Source organism: Lycorma delicatula, chromosome 3 (assembly GCF_047948215.1).
Source record: "Lycorma delicatula isolate Av1 chromosome 3, ASM4794821v1, whole genome shotgun sequence".
NCBI classification, from domain to species: Eukaryota; Metazoa; Arthropoda; class Insecta; order Hemiptera; family Fulgoridae; genus Lycorma; species Lycorma delicatula.
The window spans coordinates 56,408,973-56,430,574 of record NC_134457.1 but is presented as its reverse complement, the minus strand read 5'-3'; the positions used below and the strand labels follow the sequence as shown (position 1 = coordinate 56,430,574).

At 28.7% G+C, this 21,602-nt stretch overlaps 1 protein-coding gene across 1 annotated transcript in view; it reads right to left on the bottom strand.

The window, feature by feature from the left end:
- The window catches only part of LOC142321606 (uncharacterized), a 69,174-nt gene extending 52,368 nt beyond the window's left edge, over nucleotides 1-16,806 (bottom strand). Inside the window, exon 1 of the mRNA XM_075359831.1 lies at nucleotides 16,670-16,806. The gene's annotated coding sequence lies outside the window, so the exon portion shown is untranslated. The remainder of the gene's footprint in view (nucleotides 1-16,669) is intronic.
- Between the last annotated feature and the right edge of the window lie 4,796 nt (nucleotides 16,807-21,602).

Below are 21,602 nucleotides of genomic sequence, written 5' to 3'. Positions count from 1 at the left end.
TTCATTCAACAGTATCGTAAACAAAAATGTCATTAATATTTAAGAGTTAACATATAAGTAACAAAAGGAATTACAATTATTGTTCTTATATAAATTAGTTAAGTACCTGAATTAATGATATTAATAAAAACCATCCTCGGCAACCCATGTTTAAAATAATCAAAAAATCTCATACAGGACTCTTCTTGGGAATATGGCTGTATATAAAAGTGTCTCCTGGGACCTAAGATAAAAACTATACGAAACTTTCTGCCTCCAACAAATCTTTCTGATATGATGAGATAATTAACTGTAATTTAGTTTTAGTTCAGTAGAAAATCAGTGGCAAAGGAAAATCACTAATGCACTTACTTGAAGATTGACTACAGAAAACAGGTATTATTCCGATGTTATTATGTTTTTGTGATTTAGCAAATCATAAAATCTGTGTTCAAAAAATCTTAAACTCCCTTTACTAGAAGTGAAAACATAAAAAAATAAACCTCAAAAAATAACACATACGTATGCAAAAACATTGTCTTTGTAAAAATATTTTTGTGCAGTAATGAACTAACAGTTATTTAATGCTTCCTAAAAAATTTGATTTGGTTACAAAATTTCAGTAACACAGTGACATAAAAAAGAATAACCAAATAGATGCAAGGACTCTGGAATGAACAAATTGATTTTTGCAATTGCACAATATTGGGAAAAAGAATAAAACTTTAAAGATACAATGAATACAGAAAATGCATTGTATATCATCATTGAGTCAATATTTGCTAACCATCTAATAGCAGAAAATTAAAAATTCACTATTTAAAACAACTTTGCTATTCTATACAAACACAAAAAGGGACAACAACTTTAGGAGTTCATAAAATACAGAAATGCATGATAATCATTTTTAAATAACCAACATATCTGAATTCTAATTTACCACATCCTAAATTCTAGTCTTTCTTATTAGCTTAAATGGCCAGCAGTGACAAAAACTTATTTTTGCTTGTTTGTTCCTTTCTTTCATTTATGGAAAATCTTTTAATATATAATAAATGGATATATATATATATATATATATATATAAATTTGATATTTATCAGAAAAAGATTCTAAAATTAGGTTTAATTTTCTACTGAATGCAATAGTACCATTCATCAGTGCAAGATTAGGAAATTTTTTTAATAAAGTACCATCCATTTTCGGTGCTAGATGAAATAGGTATTGTGATATTAGAAAACCCACACTTAAGTTATTATAGATTCGAATAATACATTCACATAAATAACCATGATTGATCGAATAAGCTTTCTTTTTCCTGTTTAGTTTCCGGTAATTATCTTTCAGATAATACTTCTGAGGATGATATGAATGAGTGTAAATCAAGTGTAGTCTTGTACAGTCTCAGTTGGACCATTCTTGAAATGTGTGATGTGAGATGTGTGATTAGATAAGCTTGTGCTAGTGTTATTTTCTTTAATAAAACCTACTTTTCTTTGGTATCAAAAGCATACTTGTAACCACATTTAGTAAATGATTTTACTGGAGTTAAAATAATTTCCCTGTTAGATTTGAGTTCTAGCTTTTACAGCAATTTGAAGTGGAATAACTCTATATATGAAATAGGAAAGTCCTCGATGGTATTCAAGAACATATTTTTTGACTTAGTTTAATCAAATTCATATTGTAAACATTTTTTTCTGATGTAGTAAATATTATCGAAATTACAAGTAACTATCAAAATCTACGAGATTCAAATATATTGAGTATACATCGCTCTTAGATTAAGCGGGGGCTATCCAAGCAATCTACAGAAAAACGTACTATATGAACAAAAATATTTATTGAGTCAGAGCTTGCGATGATAAATAAAAATAATAGGTTAAATCTTTAAAATATGAAGTGAATAAGTAAAATGTAGGATAGTTATAAATTGATGAGATTGAAAGAAATAAAAAATTTTTATGAAAAATAATACAAAATTAGCTAACGTAAACTCAGAAATATTGATCAACAAGAGGATAACGATTTGCTGTTATAAACATAATATTTTAACCACCGACGTGGTTAAAATTACTTAAATTTAAAAGTCTAAAAAGTGTTGTTCAATAATAATTTAATCATTATCTCAACTCTTTCTTATAACTGATTATGTAAGTTTGTGGATAAAATACGTAATTATATCAATAAATTAATCACGCATAAACGTATAATTAAAAAACGCAGCAACGTTTGTGAATGTAAACGGAAATTATACAGCTCGTTAAAACATTTCTTAGATTTTTTTTTAGCTTATGCAAAAATATTAAATGTATAATAATCATTACTTTTAAAATTAATGATAAAATTAAGCACGAAGAACCAGTACAGTTTAGAATAATCGATTGTATGACTCTTCATTGTACTATTTATACTGGACGAGGAAACTGAAAATTGATTTTTAATAACTGTTGCTTCTAATAAATGAGCCCGTTTAGTTTTTTCTTTTAATGGTTGTAGGTAAAAAAATCCTGTAAAAGCATCATAACCAACACATCTGATCAAATTTATTATTTTGTGTAAAGTTCTGTAGGAAGTTTTATCGTTTTATCCGTATTTCTGTCATACTTCATCTGATTCGTAATGAATAAAATTAACATTACTACAAACAAACAATATATTATTTACTTTATTTATTTTTTAACATAGTGATGGAAAAATAAATTACAAGAAGAAATTTTTAATTCCGTAACTTAAATAATCTGTATACACGTTGAATAAAGTTAGGTATATTCGTATCTGATGTAATTCGATCCACTAAAAAATTAGTTTCTTTTTTCATACTAACAGACAGAAGAAAAAAAATGTTTTTTAAATATATTCAGAAATATCGCTTTTCAGTATTAATGTCACTCTTACTTTTTTAACATTTTGACCAATTCGGTGATTAACTCGTCATTGATTTGTGACAACGAGTCACAACAGCTGATTTTCGAAGTCGAAGGTTCGAATGTTCAAATCGTAGTAAAAGTTATTCGCTTTTAGATGGATTTGTATACTAGGCAATGGATATCGATATACTTTGGTAGTTGGGGTTCAATTAACCACACGTCTCAGGAATGGTCGACCTGAGTCTGTATAAGAGTATACCTCATTTACATGTCATACATTATCATTCTCATCTCATTGGTCTATGGAGGGGGGAGGGGTTCTTATTGTTCATTAGTTGAACAGATTTTTATGTACAAATTAGGAATAATAATTAAATATATATACAATCTGTCCCGTAGGTACGATAAACAGATATGTTAAATATCTATAATCGATTTGAAGGAGAGAAAGTCCAACAGCAATTAACTCCTCTATATTCCGTTTATTCTGGTTGGAACTGCAACAGATGCTGGATTCATGATAAATGGATTCATATTTAAATGAATTTTTAAGGGATTTCCAACGAACTTGTAAAAATGTCTACTCTGCCCCCGGTGAGTTTTTCAAAGGGGGTATCTGAGGATGGGGGAGCAACTTTTCTTTGTGCTTTGAAGTCTCTTGAATACGATTCTGTAAAGTTTATTACATATGTATTATATATAAAAATTTTTCGTCCACTCTACCAGATGCAAATCTTAAACGATTTTGACAAAACTTGGTGGACTGGTGTAAACCTAATGGGTATAGAAGAACCCTATTGATATTCAAGCGAATCGGTTAGGATGAACCAAAGTTGGAGCGGAAGTTGGTACATTTTCAGATTTTTTCGTTCTACAGGGCGCAGCTTTTAACCAATTTTGATATAACTTGGTAAGATGACATAAACCTAGAAGAAATGGAACCCTATTGGTATTTAAGCGAATCGGTTCACAGGAGCCGGAGTTAGAGGCAGAAACTGGGGTTTTGGGGACGTTTTTAAGGTTTTCATGTTGTAACTTGAAGAGTGAGATGTTAAAAAGCCAAAATTAGATTTTTGCGAACACTACCAGGTGCGAGCTGTTTCAATGGACCCAAAAACATTAAGTTTGTAGCCCAAATCAGATTTCTGCGAGCTAGTTTTGAAAGAATTCAAAATGTTATCTGCTATGAAGAAAAGGGGTTGTCCAAAGAATCATTTTTAAGTTTTAACGTTTTGGATTTTGAAACGACTTTAGAGAGGCAGTTGTGGTGATTGCCTCTCTCCCCTCTATGAAGCCCTTGGCGGAAGAACGCGTGCGAAGAAGAGAAGGGATGACAAAGAACATGGCCAGGAAGGAGACGACAGAGCGTTGGCAGGAGAGATGGACTGGATCAGAGGTGGGTCTTTGAACGAAGAAGTTAATACCCGATATCAGGGTATCAGACGTGAGCACGGGGAACTCACGTTTGAGCTAACCCAATTTTTATCGGGGCGTGGTAGCTTTAATAACTACCTATCCAGCAAGAGAAGACGATCGTCCGTAAGCTGCCAATATTAAGGAGAACGGGATACCGTAGAACATACTGTCTTCCAGTGCCCAAGATGGGAGGAAGACAGGATGATGGTGCGGACGTGGTTGGGAGAGGCTACTGCAGATAATATAGTAAAAGTAATGCTTCATGGTGAGCGGAACTGGTCAATAGTCAGTAAGGTAATAGGTCATCCGAAAGAAGATCCTGGAAGATGGGTGAGGGATGTTAGCGTTAGGGCAGGGAGGAGGACAGCCCCGTTCAGGAGGGGTGGGATGCTCTGGCGTTCCACCTTCAATGATTGAAAAGGGACTCCTAGGGTCTTTAGGTGGGGAAAAGAAAAACCGAGACCCGATCTGGGTCCCCAGATTAGAGGCAGGCGCTTAATAAAAGACCGAGAACCAGCCACTGGGGGGTGCTGTCAGGAACGGCATAGCCGGGTCTGGCATGGCCTCCCAGGGGAGTAGAGGCAACTGGAACCCTCATGACCATGTTATACGGGATCGTGGATCGGACCTTGAGAGAAGGGAGTTGACCTTGGAAGGAAGAAGTGTTGGACTTGACCTTAAGTTTTCTTATTACAAATAAATATAATTAATTTTATAAAACATCAGAATTAAAAAAAAAATACAAAAATCTACAAATTTAAAGCTGAGAATATAATTTACCGCTATTGAATTCCAAATAAGTATTTATAAATTAAAAAACTTATATCAAGCTTGTTAGTTATAAAAATACTTCTGTTTGTAAAGGTTAAATAAAAACTGACGATTTTCAAATCCTTATTTTACATACATTAGCGAGTTGAATGAAGTACGGAGATATAAATTTTCTTTAAACTTCGTCAGGTTGGAAATAGATTTACTGTAATTTATTAAAATACTTTTATTTTTTTATAATTATTATATTTTCTACAACTAACTAATAATCTTTATATTATGGGACTTAGATACAAAGAAAAAAAACTGAAAATGATTGTTCTAGGCGTGAGATAAGAACAAATATAATAAAGTTTTAACAACTAATTTTTTCATAAAATTTGAATATCATTTTAAAGCTTTAAAAATTAAATTTGCCATTTTTCCCAGAAATCGATATTATTTTGAAATAATTTCAACATATTCAGATTGCTTCTTTTATTCAATTCTAGCATGAAAAGAAAACAATTGTATAAGGGAAGTAAAGCATATAGTTCATAAAACTTCATTTTATACATATATATATTTTTTTTAATGTGAATGCAAATATCTTCATAATCTTGGGTTTGTTTCTTATTTTTAATGATTTTTTGTTGCAATTTCCTGAACCAGGACAGTAATAATAAAAAAATGTTTTTAATTCATTTTTTTTGTTACAGTGGACTTTGTTATATAACATTGTCGCGTTTGGTTCGCGGCTCGATCAGGATATTGAGAGGTTAACAATTTAGAATATTTATATAATTAGAGTTTATTGGTATACAATTTCATAATTACAACCAAACACATTAATAATATTAACAATAGTGATAATAATAACAATAATAATTGACAATAATAAAACAATTAATGAACACAAATATTAATATAATAATTACAACCAGAAAAATAATCAGGATAATAGTAGTAAACGGTAATAATATTACATGTCAGTAACAACAAATCAAACAACAAAGTACATGATTAAAACGGTAAGTATGACATAAAAACAGGACGTAATCAACAAAGAACAACAACCAAAATAATACACATCAAATAGTGATAAAAAGTTAATAGTAAATAATAAATACAGATTACATATAGACAAGAGTACAAAATAAATAATCGTCCGGAATTTATTACAGGTAGATAAATACAAAACTAGAATTCAAACTAATTAACAAAAGAAACCGCTAGTCTTAACCCTTTTTAACATTAATCTTATATTAACAAACGATTCTAGAAAGTTCACTTGCAAATACCCTGGCTAACCACCCTTACAATTTATGAATGAAGTTTATTGCATTATTTGTTTCACTTATACACTTATAATTTTAGTGTAACCTACCGATAGTATTTCTTGTTTACTGGAATTACTCTTGGCATCACCTTAATCATGTAGAACTGGATATTCTCCTTGCTGGACTGACGTCTCGCAGACTCACACCTGTGACTCTCTCGCTGGACCGGTTCGCAGAACTCCGCTGAACCCACACGACTCCACACAACTCGCAGCCTCTCTTCGCAGAACTGCCCTTGCGGAACTTACGTCGTAACGCCTCGCAGACTAGTTCTAATAGAACTCTTTTTTTAGCTGGTCTTATTTATACTGTTAACTTTATCACCTACCGTACCGGACCCAAGTCGAAGCGTGAGAACAGTTGACGGAGGTTTTTGTTCCCGTGAATTCCAAACCTGGTCTCTTCTCATCGTACAACAGGTTAGCGGGCAGTATAACAAAAGACGATCGGACCTACACTTTACAAACAGGGTTGTCCTTTTTGTCCCTTTCTGGATTCTGCAATTATTATTCTTTATATTACTTTCATATAATTGGTAGGAATCCGTTACTCAGGCCCGCTATACCGGTATTGTTACAATATAGGATTTATCATGTTTAAAAATAAGATAATTTTTTAATATATTTATAGTATTATTATAAATAAGCCAAATACTCAAATTTGTATTTAACTAAGCACGGCCTAATTTATGTTTTCGCTGAACACGTGCGTAACCCTCACATAAATTATCCGAATACCGAACCGGAAAACTACTTGCGATAATTAAATAAAAGTGTATTATTGCAACTGCGACAAATAAAACCTCATTATTTTAAATTCTTCGATAATATAGAATAATTTCTTACGCATAACTTTATTCGTATTAGTATGATCAGCAATACATTAATTGCAAAGAATTAATAAATAATTACACAACGCTAAGCGATTGGCAAACTGCGGTAAACTGTTATATAACTAGTAGTTATGGAAACACTTCGCACACAGCAATCGGTATTAAAGAAAGTTTTTCTAGGTTAATTAGCTCAAAAGTTCTGTATTCTTATAAGATAGAAAAGCACCCTCATTAAATTTTACATAAAGGAAAATAAAAATAATTAGATAATGGTTTTTTTTCAGAGGTACTACTAAGTTGATATACGACACATTTGTTAATAATTGTGTGTAATAGTTATCGAGTTTATAGAAAATATTTAAAAAAAAATCAAAAGGTTACTTTTTTTCGTCAGAACGCATTAAAATATGTTTGGCTTACTGTCGGAATTTTTTAAAAAATAGTAATTTCCAAACAACAATCAAAGCAAACAAACTGGTTTCACAGTAGTTTTCCAATTAGGTTATGTAAGTTTTCTGAATAAAAAAATTAAAAACGTTCAGAATCAATATCAGAAAGATATTAAGTTCATATTACGTAATCTACTAACAGACTACTTACAAAAGTTCTGTACCTTTTTACGCCGTCAGTAGTTTTTCTTATAGGAATTAATATTAAAAAATCTTCATAGTATTAAAAGTTCTCTACTATTTTTCTGATTAACGTGATCGATGGGGATTTTAAGAAAACACAATTTTCCCGTTGCGGGTCAAAGAATACTCATAAAAATTTATTTAAATTGGTCTACGACAAAATGAACCACGTAAATCCAGAATTAAGACACCAAGAGGAAAAAACCAGGAAGAATTGAAATATCAAGTTAAAGGAAAGCTTTCTCTTCAGTTTAACTGAATAAAGAAAAAAATGGTAGAAAAATAATCATTATATTGTTAATTAATATTATCACTTTTGATATTTATTATTTATAAATTTTTACATCACCATTTATGAAATATATGATTAGACTAATAAAATATTTGATTACGCTTAAGGAATATTTAGAAGGCACATCATGTATTAATTAAACGTTTCAAGGTGTACATAAATAGAAAGAAACGAGTTAATAAAGCTCCGAAAAATAAAAGTAATAAATGATTATTATGTAACAAGCTACTAAGATGTCCGTGTCATGCTTCGTATGAATTCTCAGGGTAATAACAATTTTCACTTAATTTGTACATAATTTATTTAAAAAAGGGATAATGTTTGGTATGTTTTTGTCCATAACTGTCGGCGATGAAAATTATTTAAATTTTATAAAATTCTGAAAGGACAGACCGAACTAAATTTTATGAATACATTGCTTGTAATAACTAAGTTCGTAACTTTTCCACATTTTTCTCATGCAAATGTCTTTAATCGATTGGTTTGTCGTTTTAAAAGTCTATAATTTTAAATGAAATGAATAGATGTTTTGTCTTCCTTGTTATAGTTATCAGACTTTATTATTCTGACGTTAAAATGTGAATAAAGGTGTACACATACTCACACTATATACGTATATTCGAAAAAAGTAGGAACAGAAATTAATGTGGAGTTTCGAATTTATATCTGCATTAAGTGTTGTATTTCTATTAAATAATTATAATTGTGAAAAATTTAAGAAAACAGCAAAAAGACGTAGACCAGACGAATTTCTGAAAGCTGCTAACTGAAAAAATCTGGTGTGGACACCACGTGACTTCCGTGTACGCCTATTAAGTTACATATACACATTTTTTGCTGCACCTCATTTAAACTTATTTCATTTGAAAGTCAGATACGATCCTCCAGTTCTTTAATAAAGTGGACAGTTACAAAATGGCTAAAATATTAGTTATTAACATCAAATATTTATACAATTTAAAACATTTTTTACAATCAAAGGTTAATAATTATTAATAAATCAATATATTTAAATAAAAAAAAAAAAAAGTTAAAAAAAGGAGATGAAGTCTGATTCGAACCGATGTGGCTTCCCCTTATAAGATCCAAATATTTCATTAATTAAAATTTTATTTGGCTATAACACTGGAACCAATGAAAATAAGTACCACTTATGATAATCGTTGAAAAGCTCTCATTGAAGGCTTATTACTGCAGTTAAGAAAAGTCTAAAATCCAAATTCTTTTGGATTTTGAGCTTTTTTGGACACTTTTGGTTCAGTCGATTACAATCAAAAGGAAAGGTGCAAAACTAGATGTTACAACAGTCCTAAATCCAAAAAATGTCAACATCCTACGGCTAATAGTTTTTGAGTTACGCGAGATATGTACGTACGTACAGGCGTCACGCCGAAACTGGTCAAAATGGATATTTCCGTTGAAATATGAAAACCGATATTTTTCGCGATCATAATACTTCCTTTACTTCGTACAAGGAAGTAAAAAGATTTTGTTTTACGATTGCAAATTTATAGACGTATAAGAACGCAACAGAATTATACACAAAGTAGTTTAAGTAAAAATTTCGATTAACGTGGTAGACGTGTAGGCATAAATGACAATATTCTGAGCAATTATAGTTTTAAAATAATAGAAATTCGCAGTCACAATTCATCCACAATTAAATTCATTCACAGTCGGTGTTTAACAAACAGGTTAGGAATAATAATGTTTCGCAAATAAATGATGGTAAATAATCTCAATATCGAAAAATAAAAATGGCAGATATTTAGAAAGTGTTATTTTATACCGTATCAAGGAATAACTTGTTTTAAATAAGGTATAGATTTTAATAAATACTTGTCTTTTCTTACATAAATAAATTGCCACTTCGTATGTAATATATAAAAATAATGTTTTAATCTACGAAGTCCAAATGGTTACCAATATTGTAACTACTATTTTTTAATATAGATGATGTTCTGATATATTTTATATATAAAAAAAAGAAGAAACAGTTTATGAACATGTTTTTTTTTTTATTGAATGTAATAATACAACCCGATGTATGTTATTACATACAGAAGTAATGCTGTTACATTATAGTGACACTTCATTTTAGTTTGGTAGAGTATTAAATCGATCTTTTGTTGCGTAACCCATAACTTTACAATGTTATTTATGATGCTTTTAATACAATTCAGTTTTAAAAATCGACTGAACTTAGATTAATAAAAATGTTCAATATCATCTAAGTGAAGCGAGTTATGAATAAAAACTGTACATGCGTGTCTTTTTTATGAAAGAAATGATAGTTTTCAAATAATTTCAACAAACTTTGGAAGGAAGTATTATTTTCTAGAGATTAAAATTTACCAAAAGTTATATTCATAAAATAATATACTATTTATTTATTACAGTTAACAGTAAATATGCTTCATATTGAACGAAAAGAAATGAAAGTATTCTACATTCTCCACAGAAATTGTGTGTGAAGTAGTTTTATTATACAACTATACAAAAAATAGTTTATAATTTTTTATAAGATGTGGGAAAAACTATTTACAACTAATATAATAATAATCTAAATAGTTTGATAAACTCAGAGTTTTAGGTGAAGTGGACTCTGTCCTACAGCAATAAAAGTAAAAAACTTACCGACAAGAAAGAATTGGTTTTACTTAACTAAAATGAAATGTATGTATTACGTCATATTCGTAATACAGTCTAGGACATTTTAGTGTGACTATAATCCCTTCAAACCATTTTTTCAACTTCTGTAATAAAAGGCGCATTAAATTATAAAATTTAAGTCGATAAGTTGACACTACATTTACTGCATAAATAAAGATTAATACATTTTTTGGGGTGTACACACACACACACACACACACACAGAGAGAGAGAGAGAGAGAGAGAGAGAGAGAGAGAGAATGTTCCGGGACGTGTAGCCGAACTTCAGGAAGTGATTCAAGACACCAAAATGAACAAAAGTCGTATGCTCTTTATTTTCCTTCTGGACATCATTTTATGGTTTTCAAAAGAAAAAAAATTATTTCTTAAGAACGGATAAACCTACTTTAATTATATTTGGCAAATCTAAGACATGCTAAGTTTTGGTTTACAAAACAAAACATTTTGAAAACGTCACCTTCAAAAATTTCAAAGTGGCGGCCATCTTAATTTTTTAATCTTCAATATCTTTATAATTATTTGTTTGATAAAATTTTTATTTTACAAAATTTATTAAGCCTTTTATTTTGATCAAAATGACACCTCATTTGTAAATGTCCGTTGACAAACAATCGAGTTATTGCAATTAACCCGGCAGTACGCATGCGCACCGTAATGCAAGCTGATAATTTTTCCCGTTTTTACTTCCTCCACTAAATGTAATAAAAATTATTAAAAATAAATAATAATAGTAAATTAATAAAAATTATCACCTTGGATTATGGTGCGCAAGAGTACTGCCGGCTTAATTGTTTGCAATAAATCGATTGTCACATTTTAACAAAATGTTAAAATCCGTTTTAACATTATCTTAATTTTAATTTGAATTGCCAAATTTAAATTAAGTAGGTTTACCCGTTCCTGAGAAATAATTTTTTTGTTGAAAATCAGGGGGGCTTTTCCGAAAAAAATAAAATATCGCTATAATTTTGTTATTAAGTAAAATATCGAATTCGTTTAAAGTTCCTACTATTCTTTGAATAAGGACCTAAAACTTATCTAAGTAAAGTTTTTTATATCACCAACCATTGGACCAGGGGGTGGAAAAAATGGGGTTTCGAAGACAAAAAACATTATACCTCCCTTAATAGGCACAGTGTCGAATCGGTTTAAAGTGGTCTGTTAGTCCTCTAAACATTACCTAAAACTTTTGTCTGAAATAATATTTGATATGATCAATCCTTACAGCAAGGGTTGACTAAAATATTGCTGGAATTGTAAGAAGATGTATGTTTTGTCGTATGTTTTTCACATGCAACCATTGTCGTATTGATTAAATTTTAAGTTTTTCTTAACTTTCAGGTGGAAATATTTTTCATCCCTTACTTAGCAACGGTGAAATATACCACCACCTTCCGGCACGCTGAAAGAGATTTTTTGTCTTGGATTTTGATTTCGGATTAAGCATCGTTAGAGGATTCCTAAAATACACGAATGGCCGCGATGGGCCGTCAGGTTCACCTCAAAACGGCCACCAAAATGAAAACTTAGTAATAATCATTATAAAATAACGATGTAATTTATCAAGTTTCAAACGCACTAATGTAGTAAGGTTTTATCAAAATGCATAAAATATATAAATATCAATTTTGTAAATCAAGTATAAGAGCCCCAAAATGGCGGAAAAACTAACTTTTTAATAACTGAAAAACAAATATATATATATATAAATACTCGTATGTGTGTGTGTGTATATATATAAATCCGCCAAACCACGAGATTAATAAATTATAAACTTAATTAACTTATTTATTATTTAACTTATTATTTTATTAACTTAGCATACGTAAAGTCGAAGTTAGAGATAATAGCTTTGTTAGAAATTAATTAATAATTGAGAGAACGATAATAATAATAATAATAATGTTCGTTCGGAAAATTCTTACTAAACTTTCGATTGGTAACAGGTTTATTAAGAATTTGGCAATCGAGTTATACTACCAAACTAAAAGACTTTATTTTTATTCGAATCCGAGTAAGATTGTATTTCTTTACCTAACATATATATATATATATGGAAGTTTTATATAAATGGAACGTATGAAAATACTGTCGGTTCTAAAAAATTTGAATTTTTGAAATTCCTAAAGAAAAAAATACGTAAATGAATTGAACGCCTTCTTCTTCATGTCTTAGGCCGCACGACTTGTTTTTAACTTCGGAACTTTAAATTAGGACATTTTCTTTTGAAAAAAAGTTAAATTATATAAAATAATAATGATACTGAAATTTAACTAATGAAACCAGTAAATCCATAGTTTATTTGTTCGACTAACACGACAATATTCTCTAGATCGTATTTAGGAAGTATCATTGATAGGAGGGGCTCATTCCTTATTTCAACGCGAGTAGTTTATTTTTTGAGTTTAGTGAAAAATACCATTACCAAACATCATCAATTCGAATTCTATTTATTTATTTTTTTTTGTAATTCCTAGGGATAGAAAACGTGAAACCGTGTTTATATCATAATGTTAAATGTGAATATTAGTTTACAACAGGGATAGTTTTATAGAAATTTAGTAAAATATCTCGTCTCCTTTTTTACACAGCGGTTTTTCTAAATGTATTACATATTCGCTTAATATTTCAATTTTGTATATGATGTTTGCTTCTCAAAATATGAATACTGTGTGACCAAAATACAAATTTGCCTATGTGATATCGAGTAAGAGATACTATTTTTAAAAAAAACTGAATCTTAGTGGAAACGATTCGAAATGTACCACTCGCTTTATCTTGCTTAAGGGACTTTCAAAATTATTAGATAAATTAACTTGTATAGCTCAAATAGATCTCGTTACTAGATTTTCTCCATTTATCCGATTAAAGATAATAGCCGGCCTACGGATTCAAAGGCGAAGGACGAAGAAATTCACAAAATGTGAATTTTCCCTCTTAGTGAAATCTAAAGGTGTGAACTCGGATTAAAAATCCTGCAAGTTTGGAGGTAAAAGATATGAACAGTAATAATAGTCTTACGCCACGCCCGAATGAGCTTAATTATTACGTAAAACGAACAGGAATGCAATTATTCTTTAATCGTTTAAAAGTTGATATTTATTTAAAGTTTATTTAATCTGTAATTCACTAAGTGAATTGAATTATTTTACGATTTATTTTTTATGAAATTTCATACTATTTATTAAAATTTTAACATATGATACTGTTTTCAATCTTTTACAATTTAAAAACATTAATATACCTGTAGTATTAACCGATGATATCGAATTAAGAGCACTGTGCTTTTAACTTTAAATATACAGATCTGATAATTCGTGTAATATATGTAGATATTTTTAAAGATACCACACTATTATGTGTAATGTGATAAGACACAAAGAAAAAGACAAGAAATATCGTATTAAAAAAAAATATTTTTTCTAGTCACCCTACAGAGGTCATCGAGGAGGGGTTCTCTATCACAGTCTAAACATTAAATTTGTTCTAATACATCAAAGTTTTATAGTCGAAGAAGCCTATTTGTACTTTCTTTTAATCAACATTAAATGGATTTTTTCAAATATGAAAATGTAATATTACCAGAAAAGTTTAAAATTTCGATTATTTCACCGGTAAAATAGATTTTAGATAATAATAGATAAATAGGTATTAGGGATAGATTTATAATCCTATCTTTCTAAGCAGATTGAAGGTATTTCATTTAATTAACATATAATTAATTCAGTTTTACTCATAAAAACTATAATGGATTTTTAAATTTTAATTTAAAAAAAAATATAGTTAATGAACTGTACATTTTTAATAAAGAATACATAAACGAATAAAACATTTATAAGTAGACTTCTACGTACATACAAAGTCTGCTTTCCTAAAATCTAAATAACAATAAAATGATAGCAAATTATATACCTAGCTCTAGTAATCAAAACGAATAAAGTAGATTAAACACTATTTTACCGAGCTTCAGAAAAGTACTGCTCATTTAACTTAAATTACAAATGATATTTTCATTATTCAAATGTAACCGTGACCGATTTAGAAATTTTCATACAGATTACTTTAGATTATTTCTGACATTTAAAATCTTAATATAATAAAAATATTAGCATTTGATAGAAATATTTAAGTGTAATCTTTGTTCTAGATTTTAAAATAGGCCTGATTCAATTTTTTTAAATTTTAGTTATTAACTTTTACCACTTCATATTTACTTACGGCACTGCCGTTTGGTCAAAATCTTAAGCCTTTAAATATCGTATTTTATTTTAATAACATCATCCTTTTATTACTTTATAACGTAATTTTATTAACAGAATTAAACTTTAAAGTCTAAAATACTTTATGCTTATTAAGATAAATTTAAAAAAAAATCTATGCCTGTTTCCATCCATATTTTTCCCAATTTTTACGAAATGGTTTCATCTAAGTAAAATTTATAATGGGCTCACATTTTAAAATGCTTATACACACAACTTCAGAATTACGCAAGAGTATATGAGCGAGTAGGTTCTTTCTGGTACTTAAATACCACTGGAGAATTATGTAAGGCAATTTCCATAAAACTGTAGTTTAAAATTTCTGGTAAGATATTTTACAATAAAATTGTAACAATTTATTGAAAAAGACATCAATACTAATTTATTTAAAAAAAAAAAAAAACAAAAAAAAAACTGTATTTACTGCAGTATTACTGCAAAAGATAAATATTTACAAATCATTATAAAACGGGTTTTCAGCAGCAGTTTTCCGCCAGATATAGTCCTTACCTGAAAGACCACTTGTTTTATATACAGCTCAGCCCAGATAGAGGCATATTTTGTTTTTAAAAATATTAAAAATAATATTTTACAAAGTAAAAAAAATATACAATTTTTTAATTTTCAGGCTATGATGATTATAAATCTATTCAATTTTTTATGATTCTTGACCTATTAGGAAATTAATGAATTAATTATACATATAATTTCATATGTATATTAAGATTGAAATTATATATCAATTTAAATTAGTTATTCTACTTTATGTATTTATTATTCTAAATAATCAAGTTTATTTTTGACTTGTCTTCGGGGATCTCATCCTAAATTTCAAAAGAAATTTAAAAATTAGGTATTAAGTCTGTTACGCAACACGCTGTGGTTAAACCAAATATTTTACCATTTAAAAAAAAATTATGATCCTATATTGACATTATATGGCTAATTTCTTGGTATATTTAGCATGTTATATAAGGCATAACGTTACGTAATGATAAAAAACAAATACAACAAATAAAATCTATACGAATGACTCAATTTAAAGGAAATTGATAAATTTGAAAATAAATTGAGAAATTAATAAAAGTATAAATTAAGAAAGTTGTTAGCGAAAATGTTAGTTTAGAAAAAAAAATAATTTTTTTCAAAGTTATTACTCAAATACCATATTCCAACACAAAGAATATCGTACATTAAATTTTTAAACAGCTATGATAATTCTATTCTATAACATTTTATTTTAAAATAAATTTTAGAAATGCAATTAACGCCGGTATATCAAATTGTGTAAGATGTTAAGCACTTTCACATTTTGGGTAATTTCACTGCAAAAATGAACTAGGAAAAAATTTTATGGTATCATTTCATTTACATTACCAAGAACTTTATGTATAAAACCAATGGGTTAATAATAAGTAAAGAATAATATTTGTATGTACTTAAAAAGCGGACGACGGGACAGTTACGTAACATCAGTGTAGCAGCGTCTAACCGTCGTTCATATTTAACAAAGAATTTACATTAAATTTTTATTTAAAACGTAAGCGGTTTAATACGTATAAAACAATAAGTTATTAAGTAATTTTGAAACATAATGACTTAATTTTATATCTTTTTAACACTTACCGTTTGCCGCTTGCCTCTTTCTGTTGTTGCTTGTTGAAGACTTCTAACGAGAATGACTACACACACGCACCAATGCGGTCAGTTATGTTAGGTAGACTAGCTGCACCACTACCGACAACGTGAAGGATGAGTTACACTCCCTAACTTCAGTAGATCAGTAAAATTTATCAAGGGCAACGTCAAGTATATCCACTTATCGCGTAACATCGCCTTTTATCATGTGATCTCTTCAAAATATATCCTTCCAGAATTGTAAACAATTGTAATAGACATTCATACATAATAAGTTATTTTCTTGCAAATACAAGAATAAATACATAAGAATTGAATAATATAAGAATAATACAAGAACCATTTCCCAAATGTTTAATATTGTGAAAAACTGATTCCAAGTAGTTTTTGAGGATGGAAATATAAATTAATAATATTTTTAAAGCCTACAATTTACCACCGATAAATGAACACAACACGATTAACTTTTTATTAAGGGAAAGGTACTTTAAACAGTGTTAACTAATTTTTTTTAATTTCCATTTGTTATAACAACGTTATAAAGTTTAAAAATCACATTGACCAAATATGAGCATGTCAGGTGTTTTTTTGTTAGTTTCTAAAAATTTAAAAGACATGATTCTTGTTTGTAAATTAACTCCTAATAAAAATATGTAGTAATTAATTGTTTTTAATTAGATATATAAGGGTGTTATAATTTATATTTTATTGCCAACAGCATTTTAATAAAGATTTACTGAAATGCTGTTTGGAAAAAAAGAATTTTACATGTTTGTGAAGTACGTACATTTTATAAAAACATAATAAATTATTGTCTATCTTGTACCAATTAATTTTTTTTCAGTATAAGAGTTATTACACACAGAAACATATATGTAACAAATCTTTGATTATGTTTTGTTTGTTTATATTTATCTGTGATTTAGTAATAATTTACTTTAATCTCTGGTATTGCTCCTGTTTTGTTTTAAAAATAAACAGTGTAAATATAATGTACAATTCATGAATACATAAAATTAAACATATCGCAATTAGTCTGTACAATTTTTTTCCATTCCAGAATAAACTGACTATTATATTAATAAAATTGTAACCAGATATTTTAAACTTATAAAATATATGTAAAAAAAATTACAAATATTACATTACAAGACACAGAAAGTAGTAAGTTTATACTGTATATAGAACTAAACAAAATAATGAGATTTTAAAAATAAAATTATATTAAAGCTATTTTAGAATTATTAGTTTTTGAATAGAACTCATAATATTGCACACAAGTAATTTCAGCAGTAATTGTTATCATGTCATGGTTTTATTAATGTAAGTATTAAACTGTAGAATGGATTTCAATGGAAGTTTACAAGATCATTTCTTAAACATTAATAGGGAATTAGTTAGAACAAGAAGTGGCCAACAGTTTATGTGTTGCTGCTTTGAAAATGGAAACCAATTCTTCTGTCGATTTTGAGATCACCTTGTAACATAAGAAATGAGTTAAACCACCGAGTTAAGTTTTATTTTACATAAAACTTGAAAAATAATTACATAACTAACAGAAATAGGATATGAGTATAATAATTAGAATAAAAATTTCATGGCAGCCATCTTTTGAGGTTCAAGATGTGAACAAAACTATAATTCTTAATGATACTCCAAACTTACGTTTAAATTATTAAATTAAAAGTGTTACATATAAATAACATTATTTTCTTTTTAATTTTAAACTTACGCCATGAGAGTGCTACTGTCATATATCTATATAATTACTATTAATTACAAGAATTCATACAAATGCATTTAAATTCTACCTGTAAATTACAAGAAAATAAACACACTGATTTATTCGGGGAGGAGTGACAAAGCAATGGCCTGGGTTTTAGGTGCTCTCAGTGTAAGGAGTTGCCAACTGGGTTTGTGAGATGTTACAAGTTTTGTTGACTGGACATTATGGAATATGCAGAGATGGTTTAGTGATGTGGCAATCTACGCAATGGTCAGTATAACAGTTGACCCTGATGTCAATTTGTTGATGTCTGTTGTTTATTGGAGACTCTGGTGTGATATTTTTTCTTTTGAATATGGAGACAAAACTACCTGGAGCTGAATAAAGAAAGAAAGAAGTTCAGTTGCTGAGCTTCTTTCTTTCTTTTTCTATCGCTTTATGTAAAATGACTTGGTGAAATGAATTTGTTTCCAAAACAAATGATGGCAAAAGCGACTCTCAAAACTTAGAATTGTAACAATAGAATATGAGATGGTTTCGTTTTATGCACATATAAATTAAAGTTCAATATAATAATAGCAAATCAAAATAAAATCTGTGAGTAATCTAAATAGTGTACAAAATAATTAAAATTATCTAATATGATAATTATAATTAATAATTCTATGAACAGTGCTTACTGAATTTAATAACTTGAGGAATTTCATTTTACACTAAATTTAGCAAAGTGAGACCTACAATGTATTTTTTTATTTTTATTCACTGTTTAAGCTCAATGTTCGTGCTTGGGAATATGAACTTGAAGTTTGTAATGTATGGAAAATTTCATGTCTGACCGTAATTAAAGAAATATATAATAAATTTTAGACAGAAATCATACTTTTGGAATGCACATTAGAATGATTTATTTCACAAGGCCCATTTCATTCTGAAAATTCTCAGAAAATCTTCCTCATAGGAGTCAGTATCTCTATTCCCATTGTATCTCATTTTTTCCACTGCTCCTGGATAATTTGGCTCTTCCCAGATGCTGTAATTAGCATAATCATCAAATAAATATTTTGCTTTGATTCTGATATATAATGGTTGAATACAAAAAATTTATGATATTTCTCCCAATTCTAAGTAAGTTTAATCTATTTTTATTTTTTTAGTACAAAATAAGACTTTTTTTAGTTGAAAAGGGCCTTACTGATGCGTTTTCGTGTCTAGGTGCGGCGCCCGCAGGTTTGTGAGTGTTATTATAATTTTTTTATTTTATTTTACTTTTTCCTACTCCTTACACCCATAGTTTATACCAACATGTACTTTTAATATAATTTGATTACTGCTTGGATAACTACATGAATTACTGAAGACTGCACAGTCTATTCATATCAGAAGTTTTAACTTCGGTCTTGGTTGCACATATGCGAGTCGGTTGCTTTTAATTGAGCGGCTATATTCATTACACTGAGTTTGCTGAAACCAGTATGTACACAATAGTAGGGACATTTGCGTAAGTTTCTTACTAAAAGTTACGGTAAAAAACAAATGTAAAAGTTTTACAAAACATTTGATTCAATTTTATCCAGAAATGAAATGCAAGTAATACCAATACACTACAATTTATAAAAACTCTTTAAAAGAAAAATTAGAATTCTTTTACACTATCAGTTTAAAAGGTAATATATATAAGTAGAATAAGAAACATAATAGAAGGTTCATCTATATTTTAAGAATTTGAAATTTGTTATCAAAATTGTAGAAAAAAAAATTATTCGTTCAATAAAAAACCGGTCTAGATAAACAAAAAGAAATTGAAGAATAAATTCTATGACAGCTTTCATCATTTCTAGTTGCAACAGTGAATTCTGTATCTGTATTTCATAAAAATATTTTGTTAAATTGCTAAATGATATTTTAAGATTCATTCAATATTTTTTTTTTTTTGTGGGCGAAAAACGCCCACAAATATTGGTAGGCCTGTTAAAATAATTCTAAAAAAAAAACTCGTACATTCATAAATAATTTGTTCATAAATAAATCATATATATATATATATATATATATATATATATATACCCACACACAAAAATATGTTTACCACTCATTAGTGTATAGCACATTATCATATTAGAATAAATAGTATTCATATGAGTATACATATTAATATTAAATACACTGATAAACATAATTTTTGTTTCCTAACATGCGATACATGATTTTGATCTGTTTTCTGATTCTGAAAACGAATATGAACTCCAGACTCTTTCTAACACCCAACATTTTTGAAAATTTCATAGATGTGAAACATGTAAAGAGACTTCTCCAGTTAAGGCCTACAATTAATTAAAATTTATTATTTCAGATCATCAAAGTATTTTATATTTTTAGAAATTCTACTTTTTAAGAGTAAAAAATTCAATGTATAATCATGTTTTATTTAGAATCCCTACAATTCAATTAAAAAATTTTGGGATATTCTGTCCTTGGGCACAGTGCATCATAACCTGATAACTAACTGCATTCTTTCAGATGAAGAGCTGAAAAGACAGCCAAGGGGAACTATTGTTGAATTTGTTGGTGAGTTGATGGAACTGAAGTCTCCAATTTAGATTGGAGAGATAAAAAAAGTTTTCACAATGTTTTAATCATTTGTTGGAACCCAACCTGTGAAGAATGTTGTGCGTTATAATAGAAAAACAAAGTCCCATGAATAGGTACCTTGTCCAAACGTGATCGTGACATAAACACATGGGTGGAGTAGACTTAATGAATAGTTCAAATGGGGGAGGATGAATTGTGAAGAAAACAAAAAAATGGTACTATAGTTTGTTCTATCAAACAAACGATATAACTGTTGTAAATATTTTGTTTTACAGGAGAGTTTTAGAAAATAAAGGTACCAGTAGTAAACAAAAAACCCTGTCATCATTTGCTTTCAGATTGGAGATAGCTTAATTATTATGTAAAATTGGTATAAATACAACATCGACTAGAGGTCATACTAGTTCCAGCAAAAAAAAGATAAAATCTTCAACTGATACTCCAGCTGATGTTCGTTTGGATAAATATGAACACTGGCCTGTACTATCAAAAAATAAAAATGTAAAATTCCAAATTGTAAAGGATTTACAAGAGTGAAGTGCACAGTGTTTACTTTATTTGCGTTTCAATAACAAAAATAATTGTTTTATGAAATGTCGTACTGAT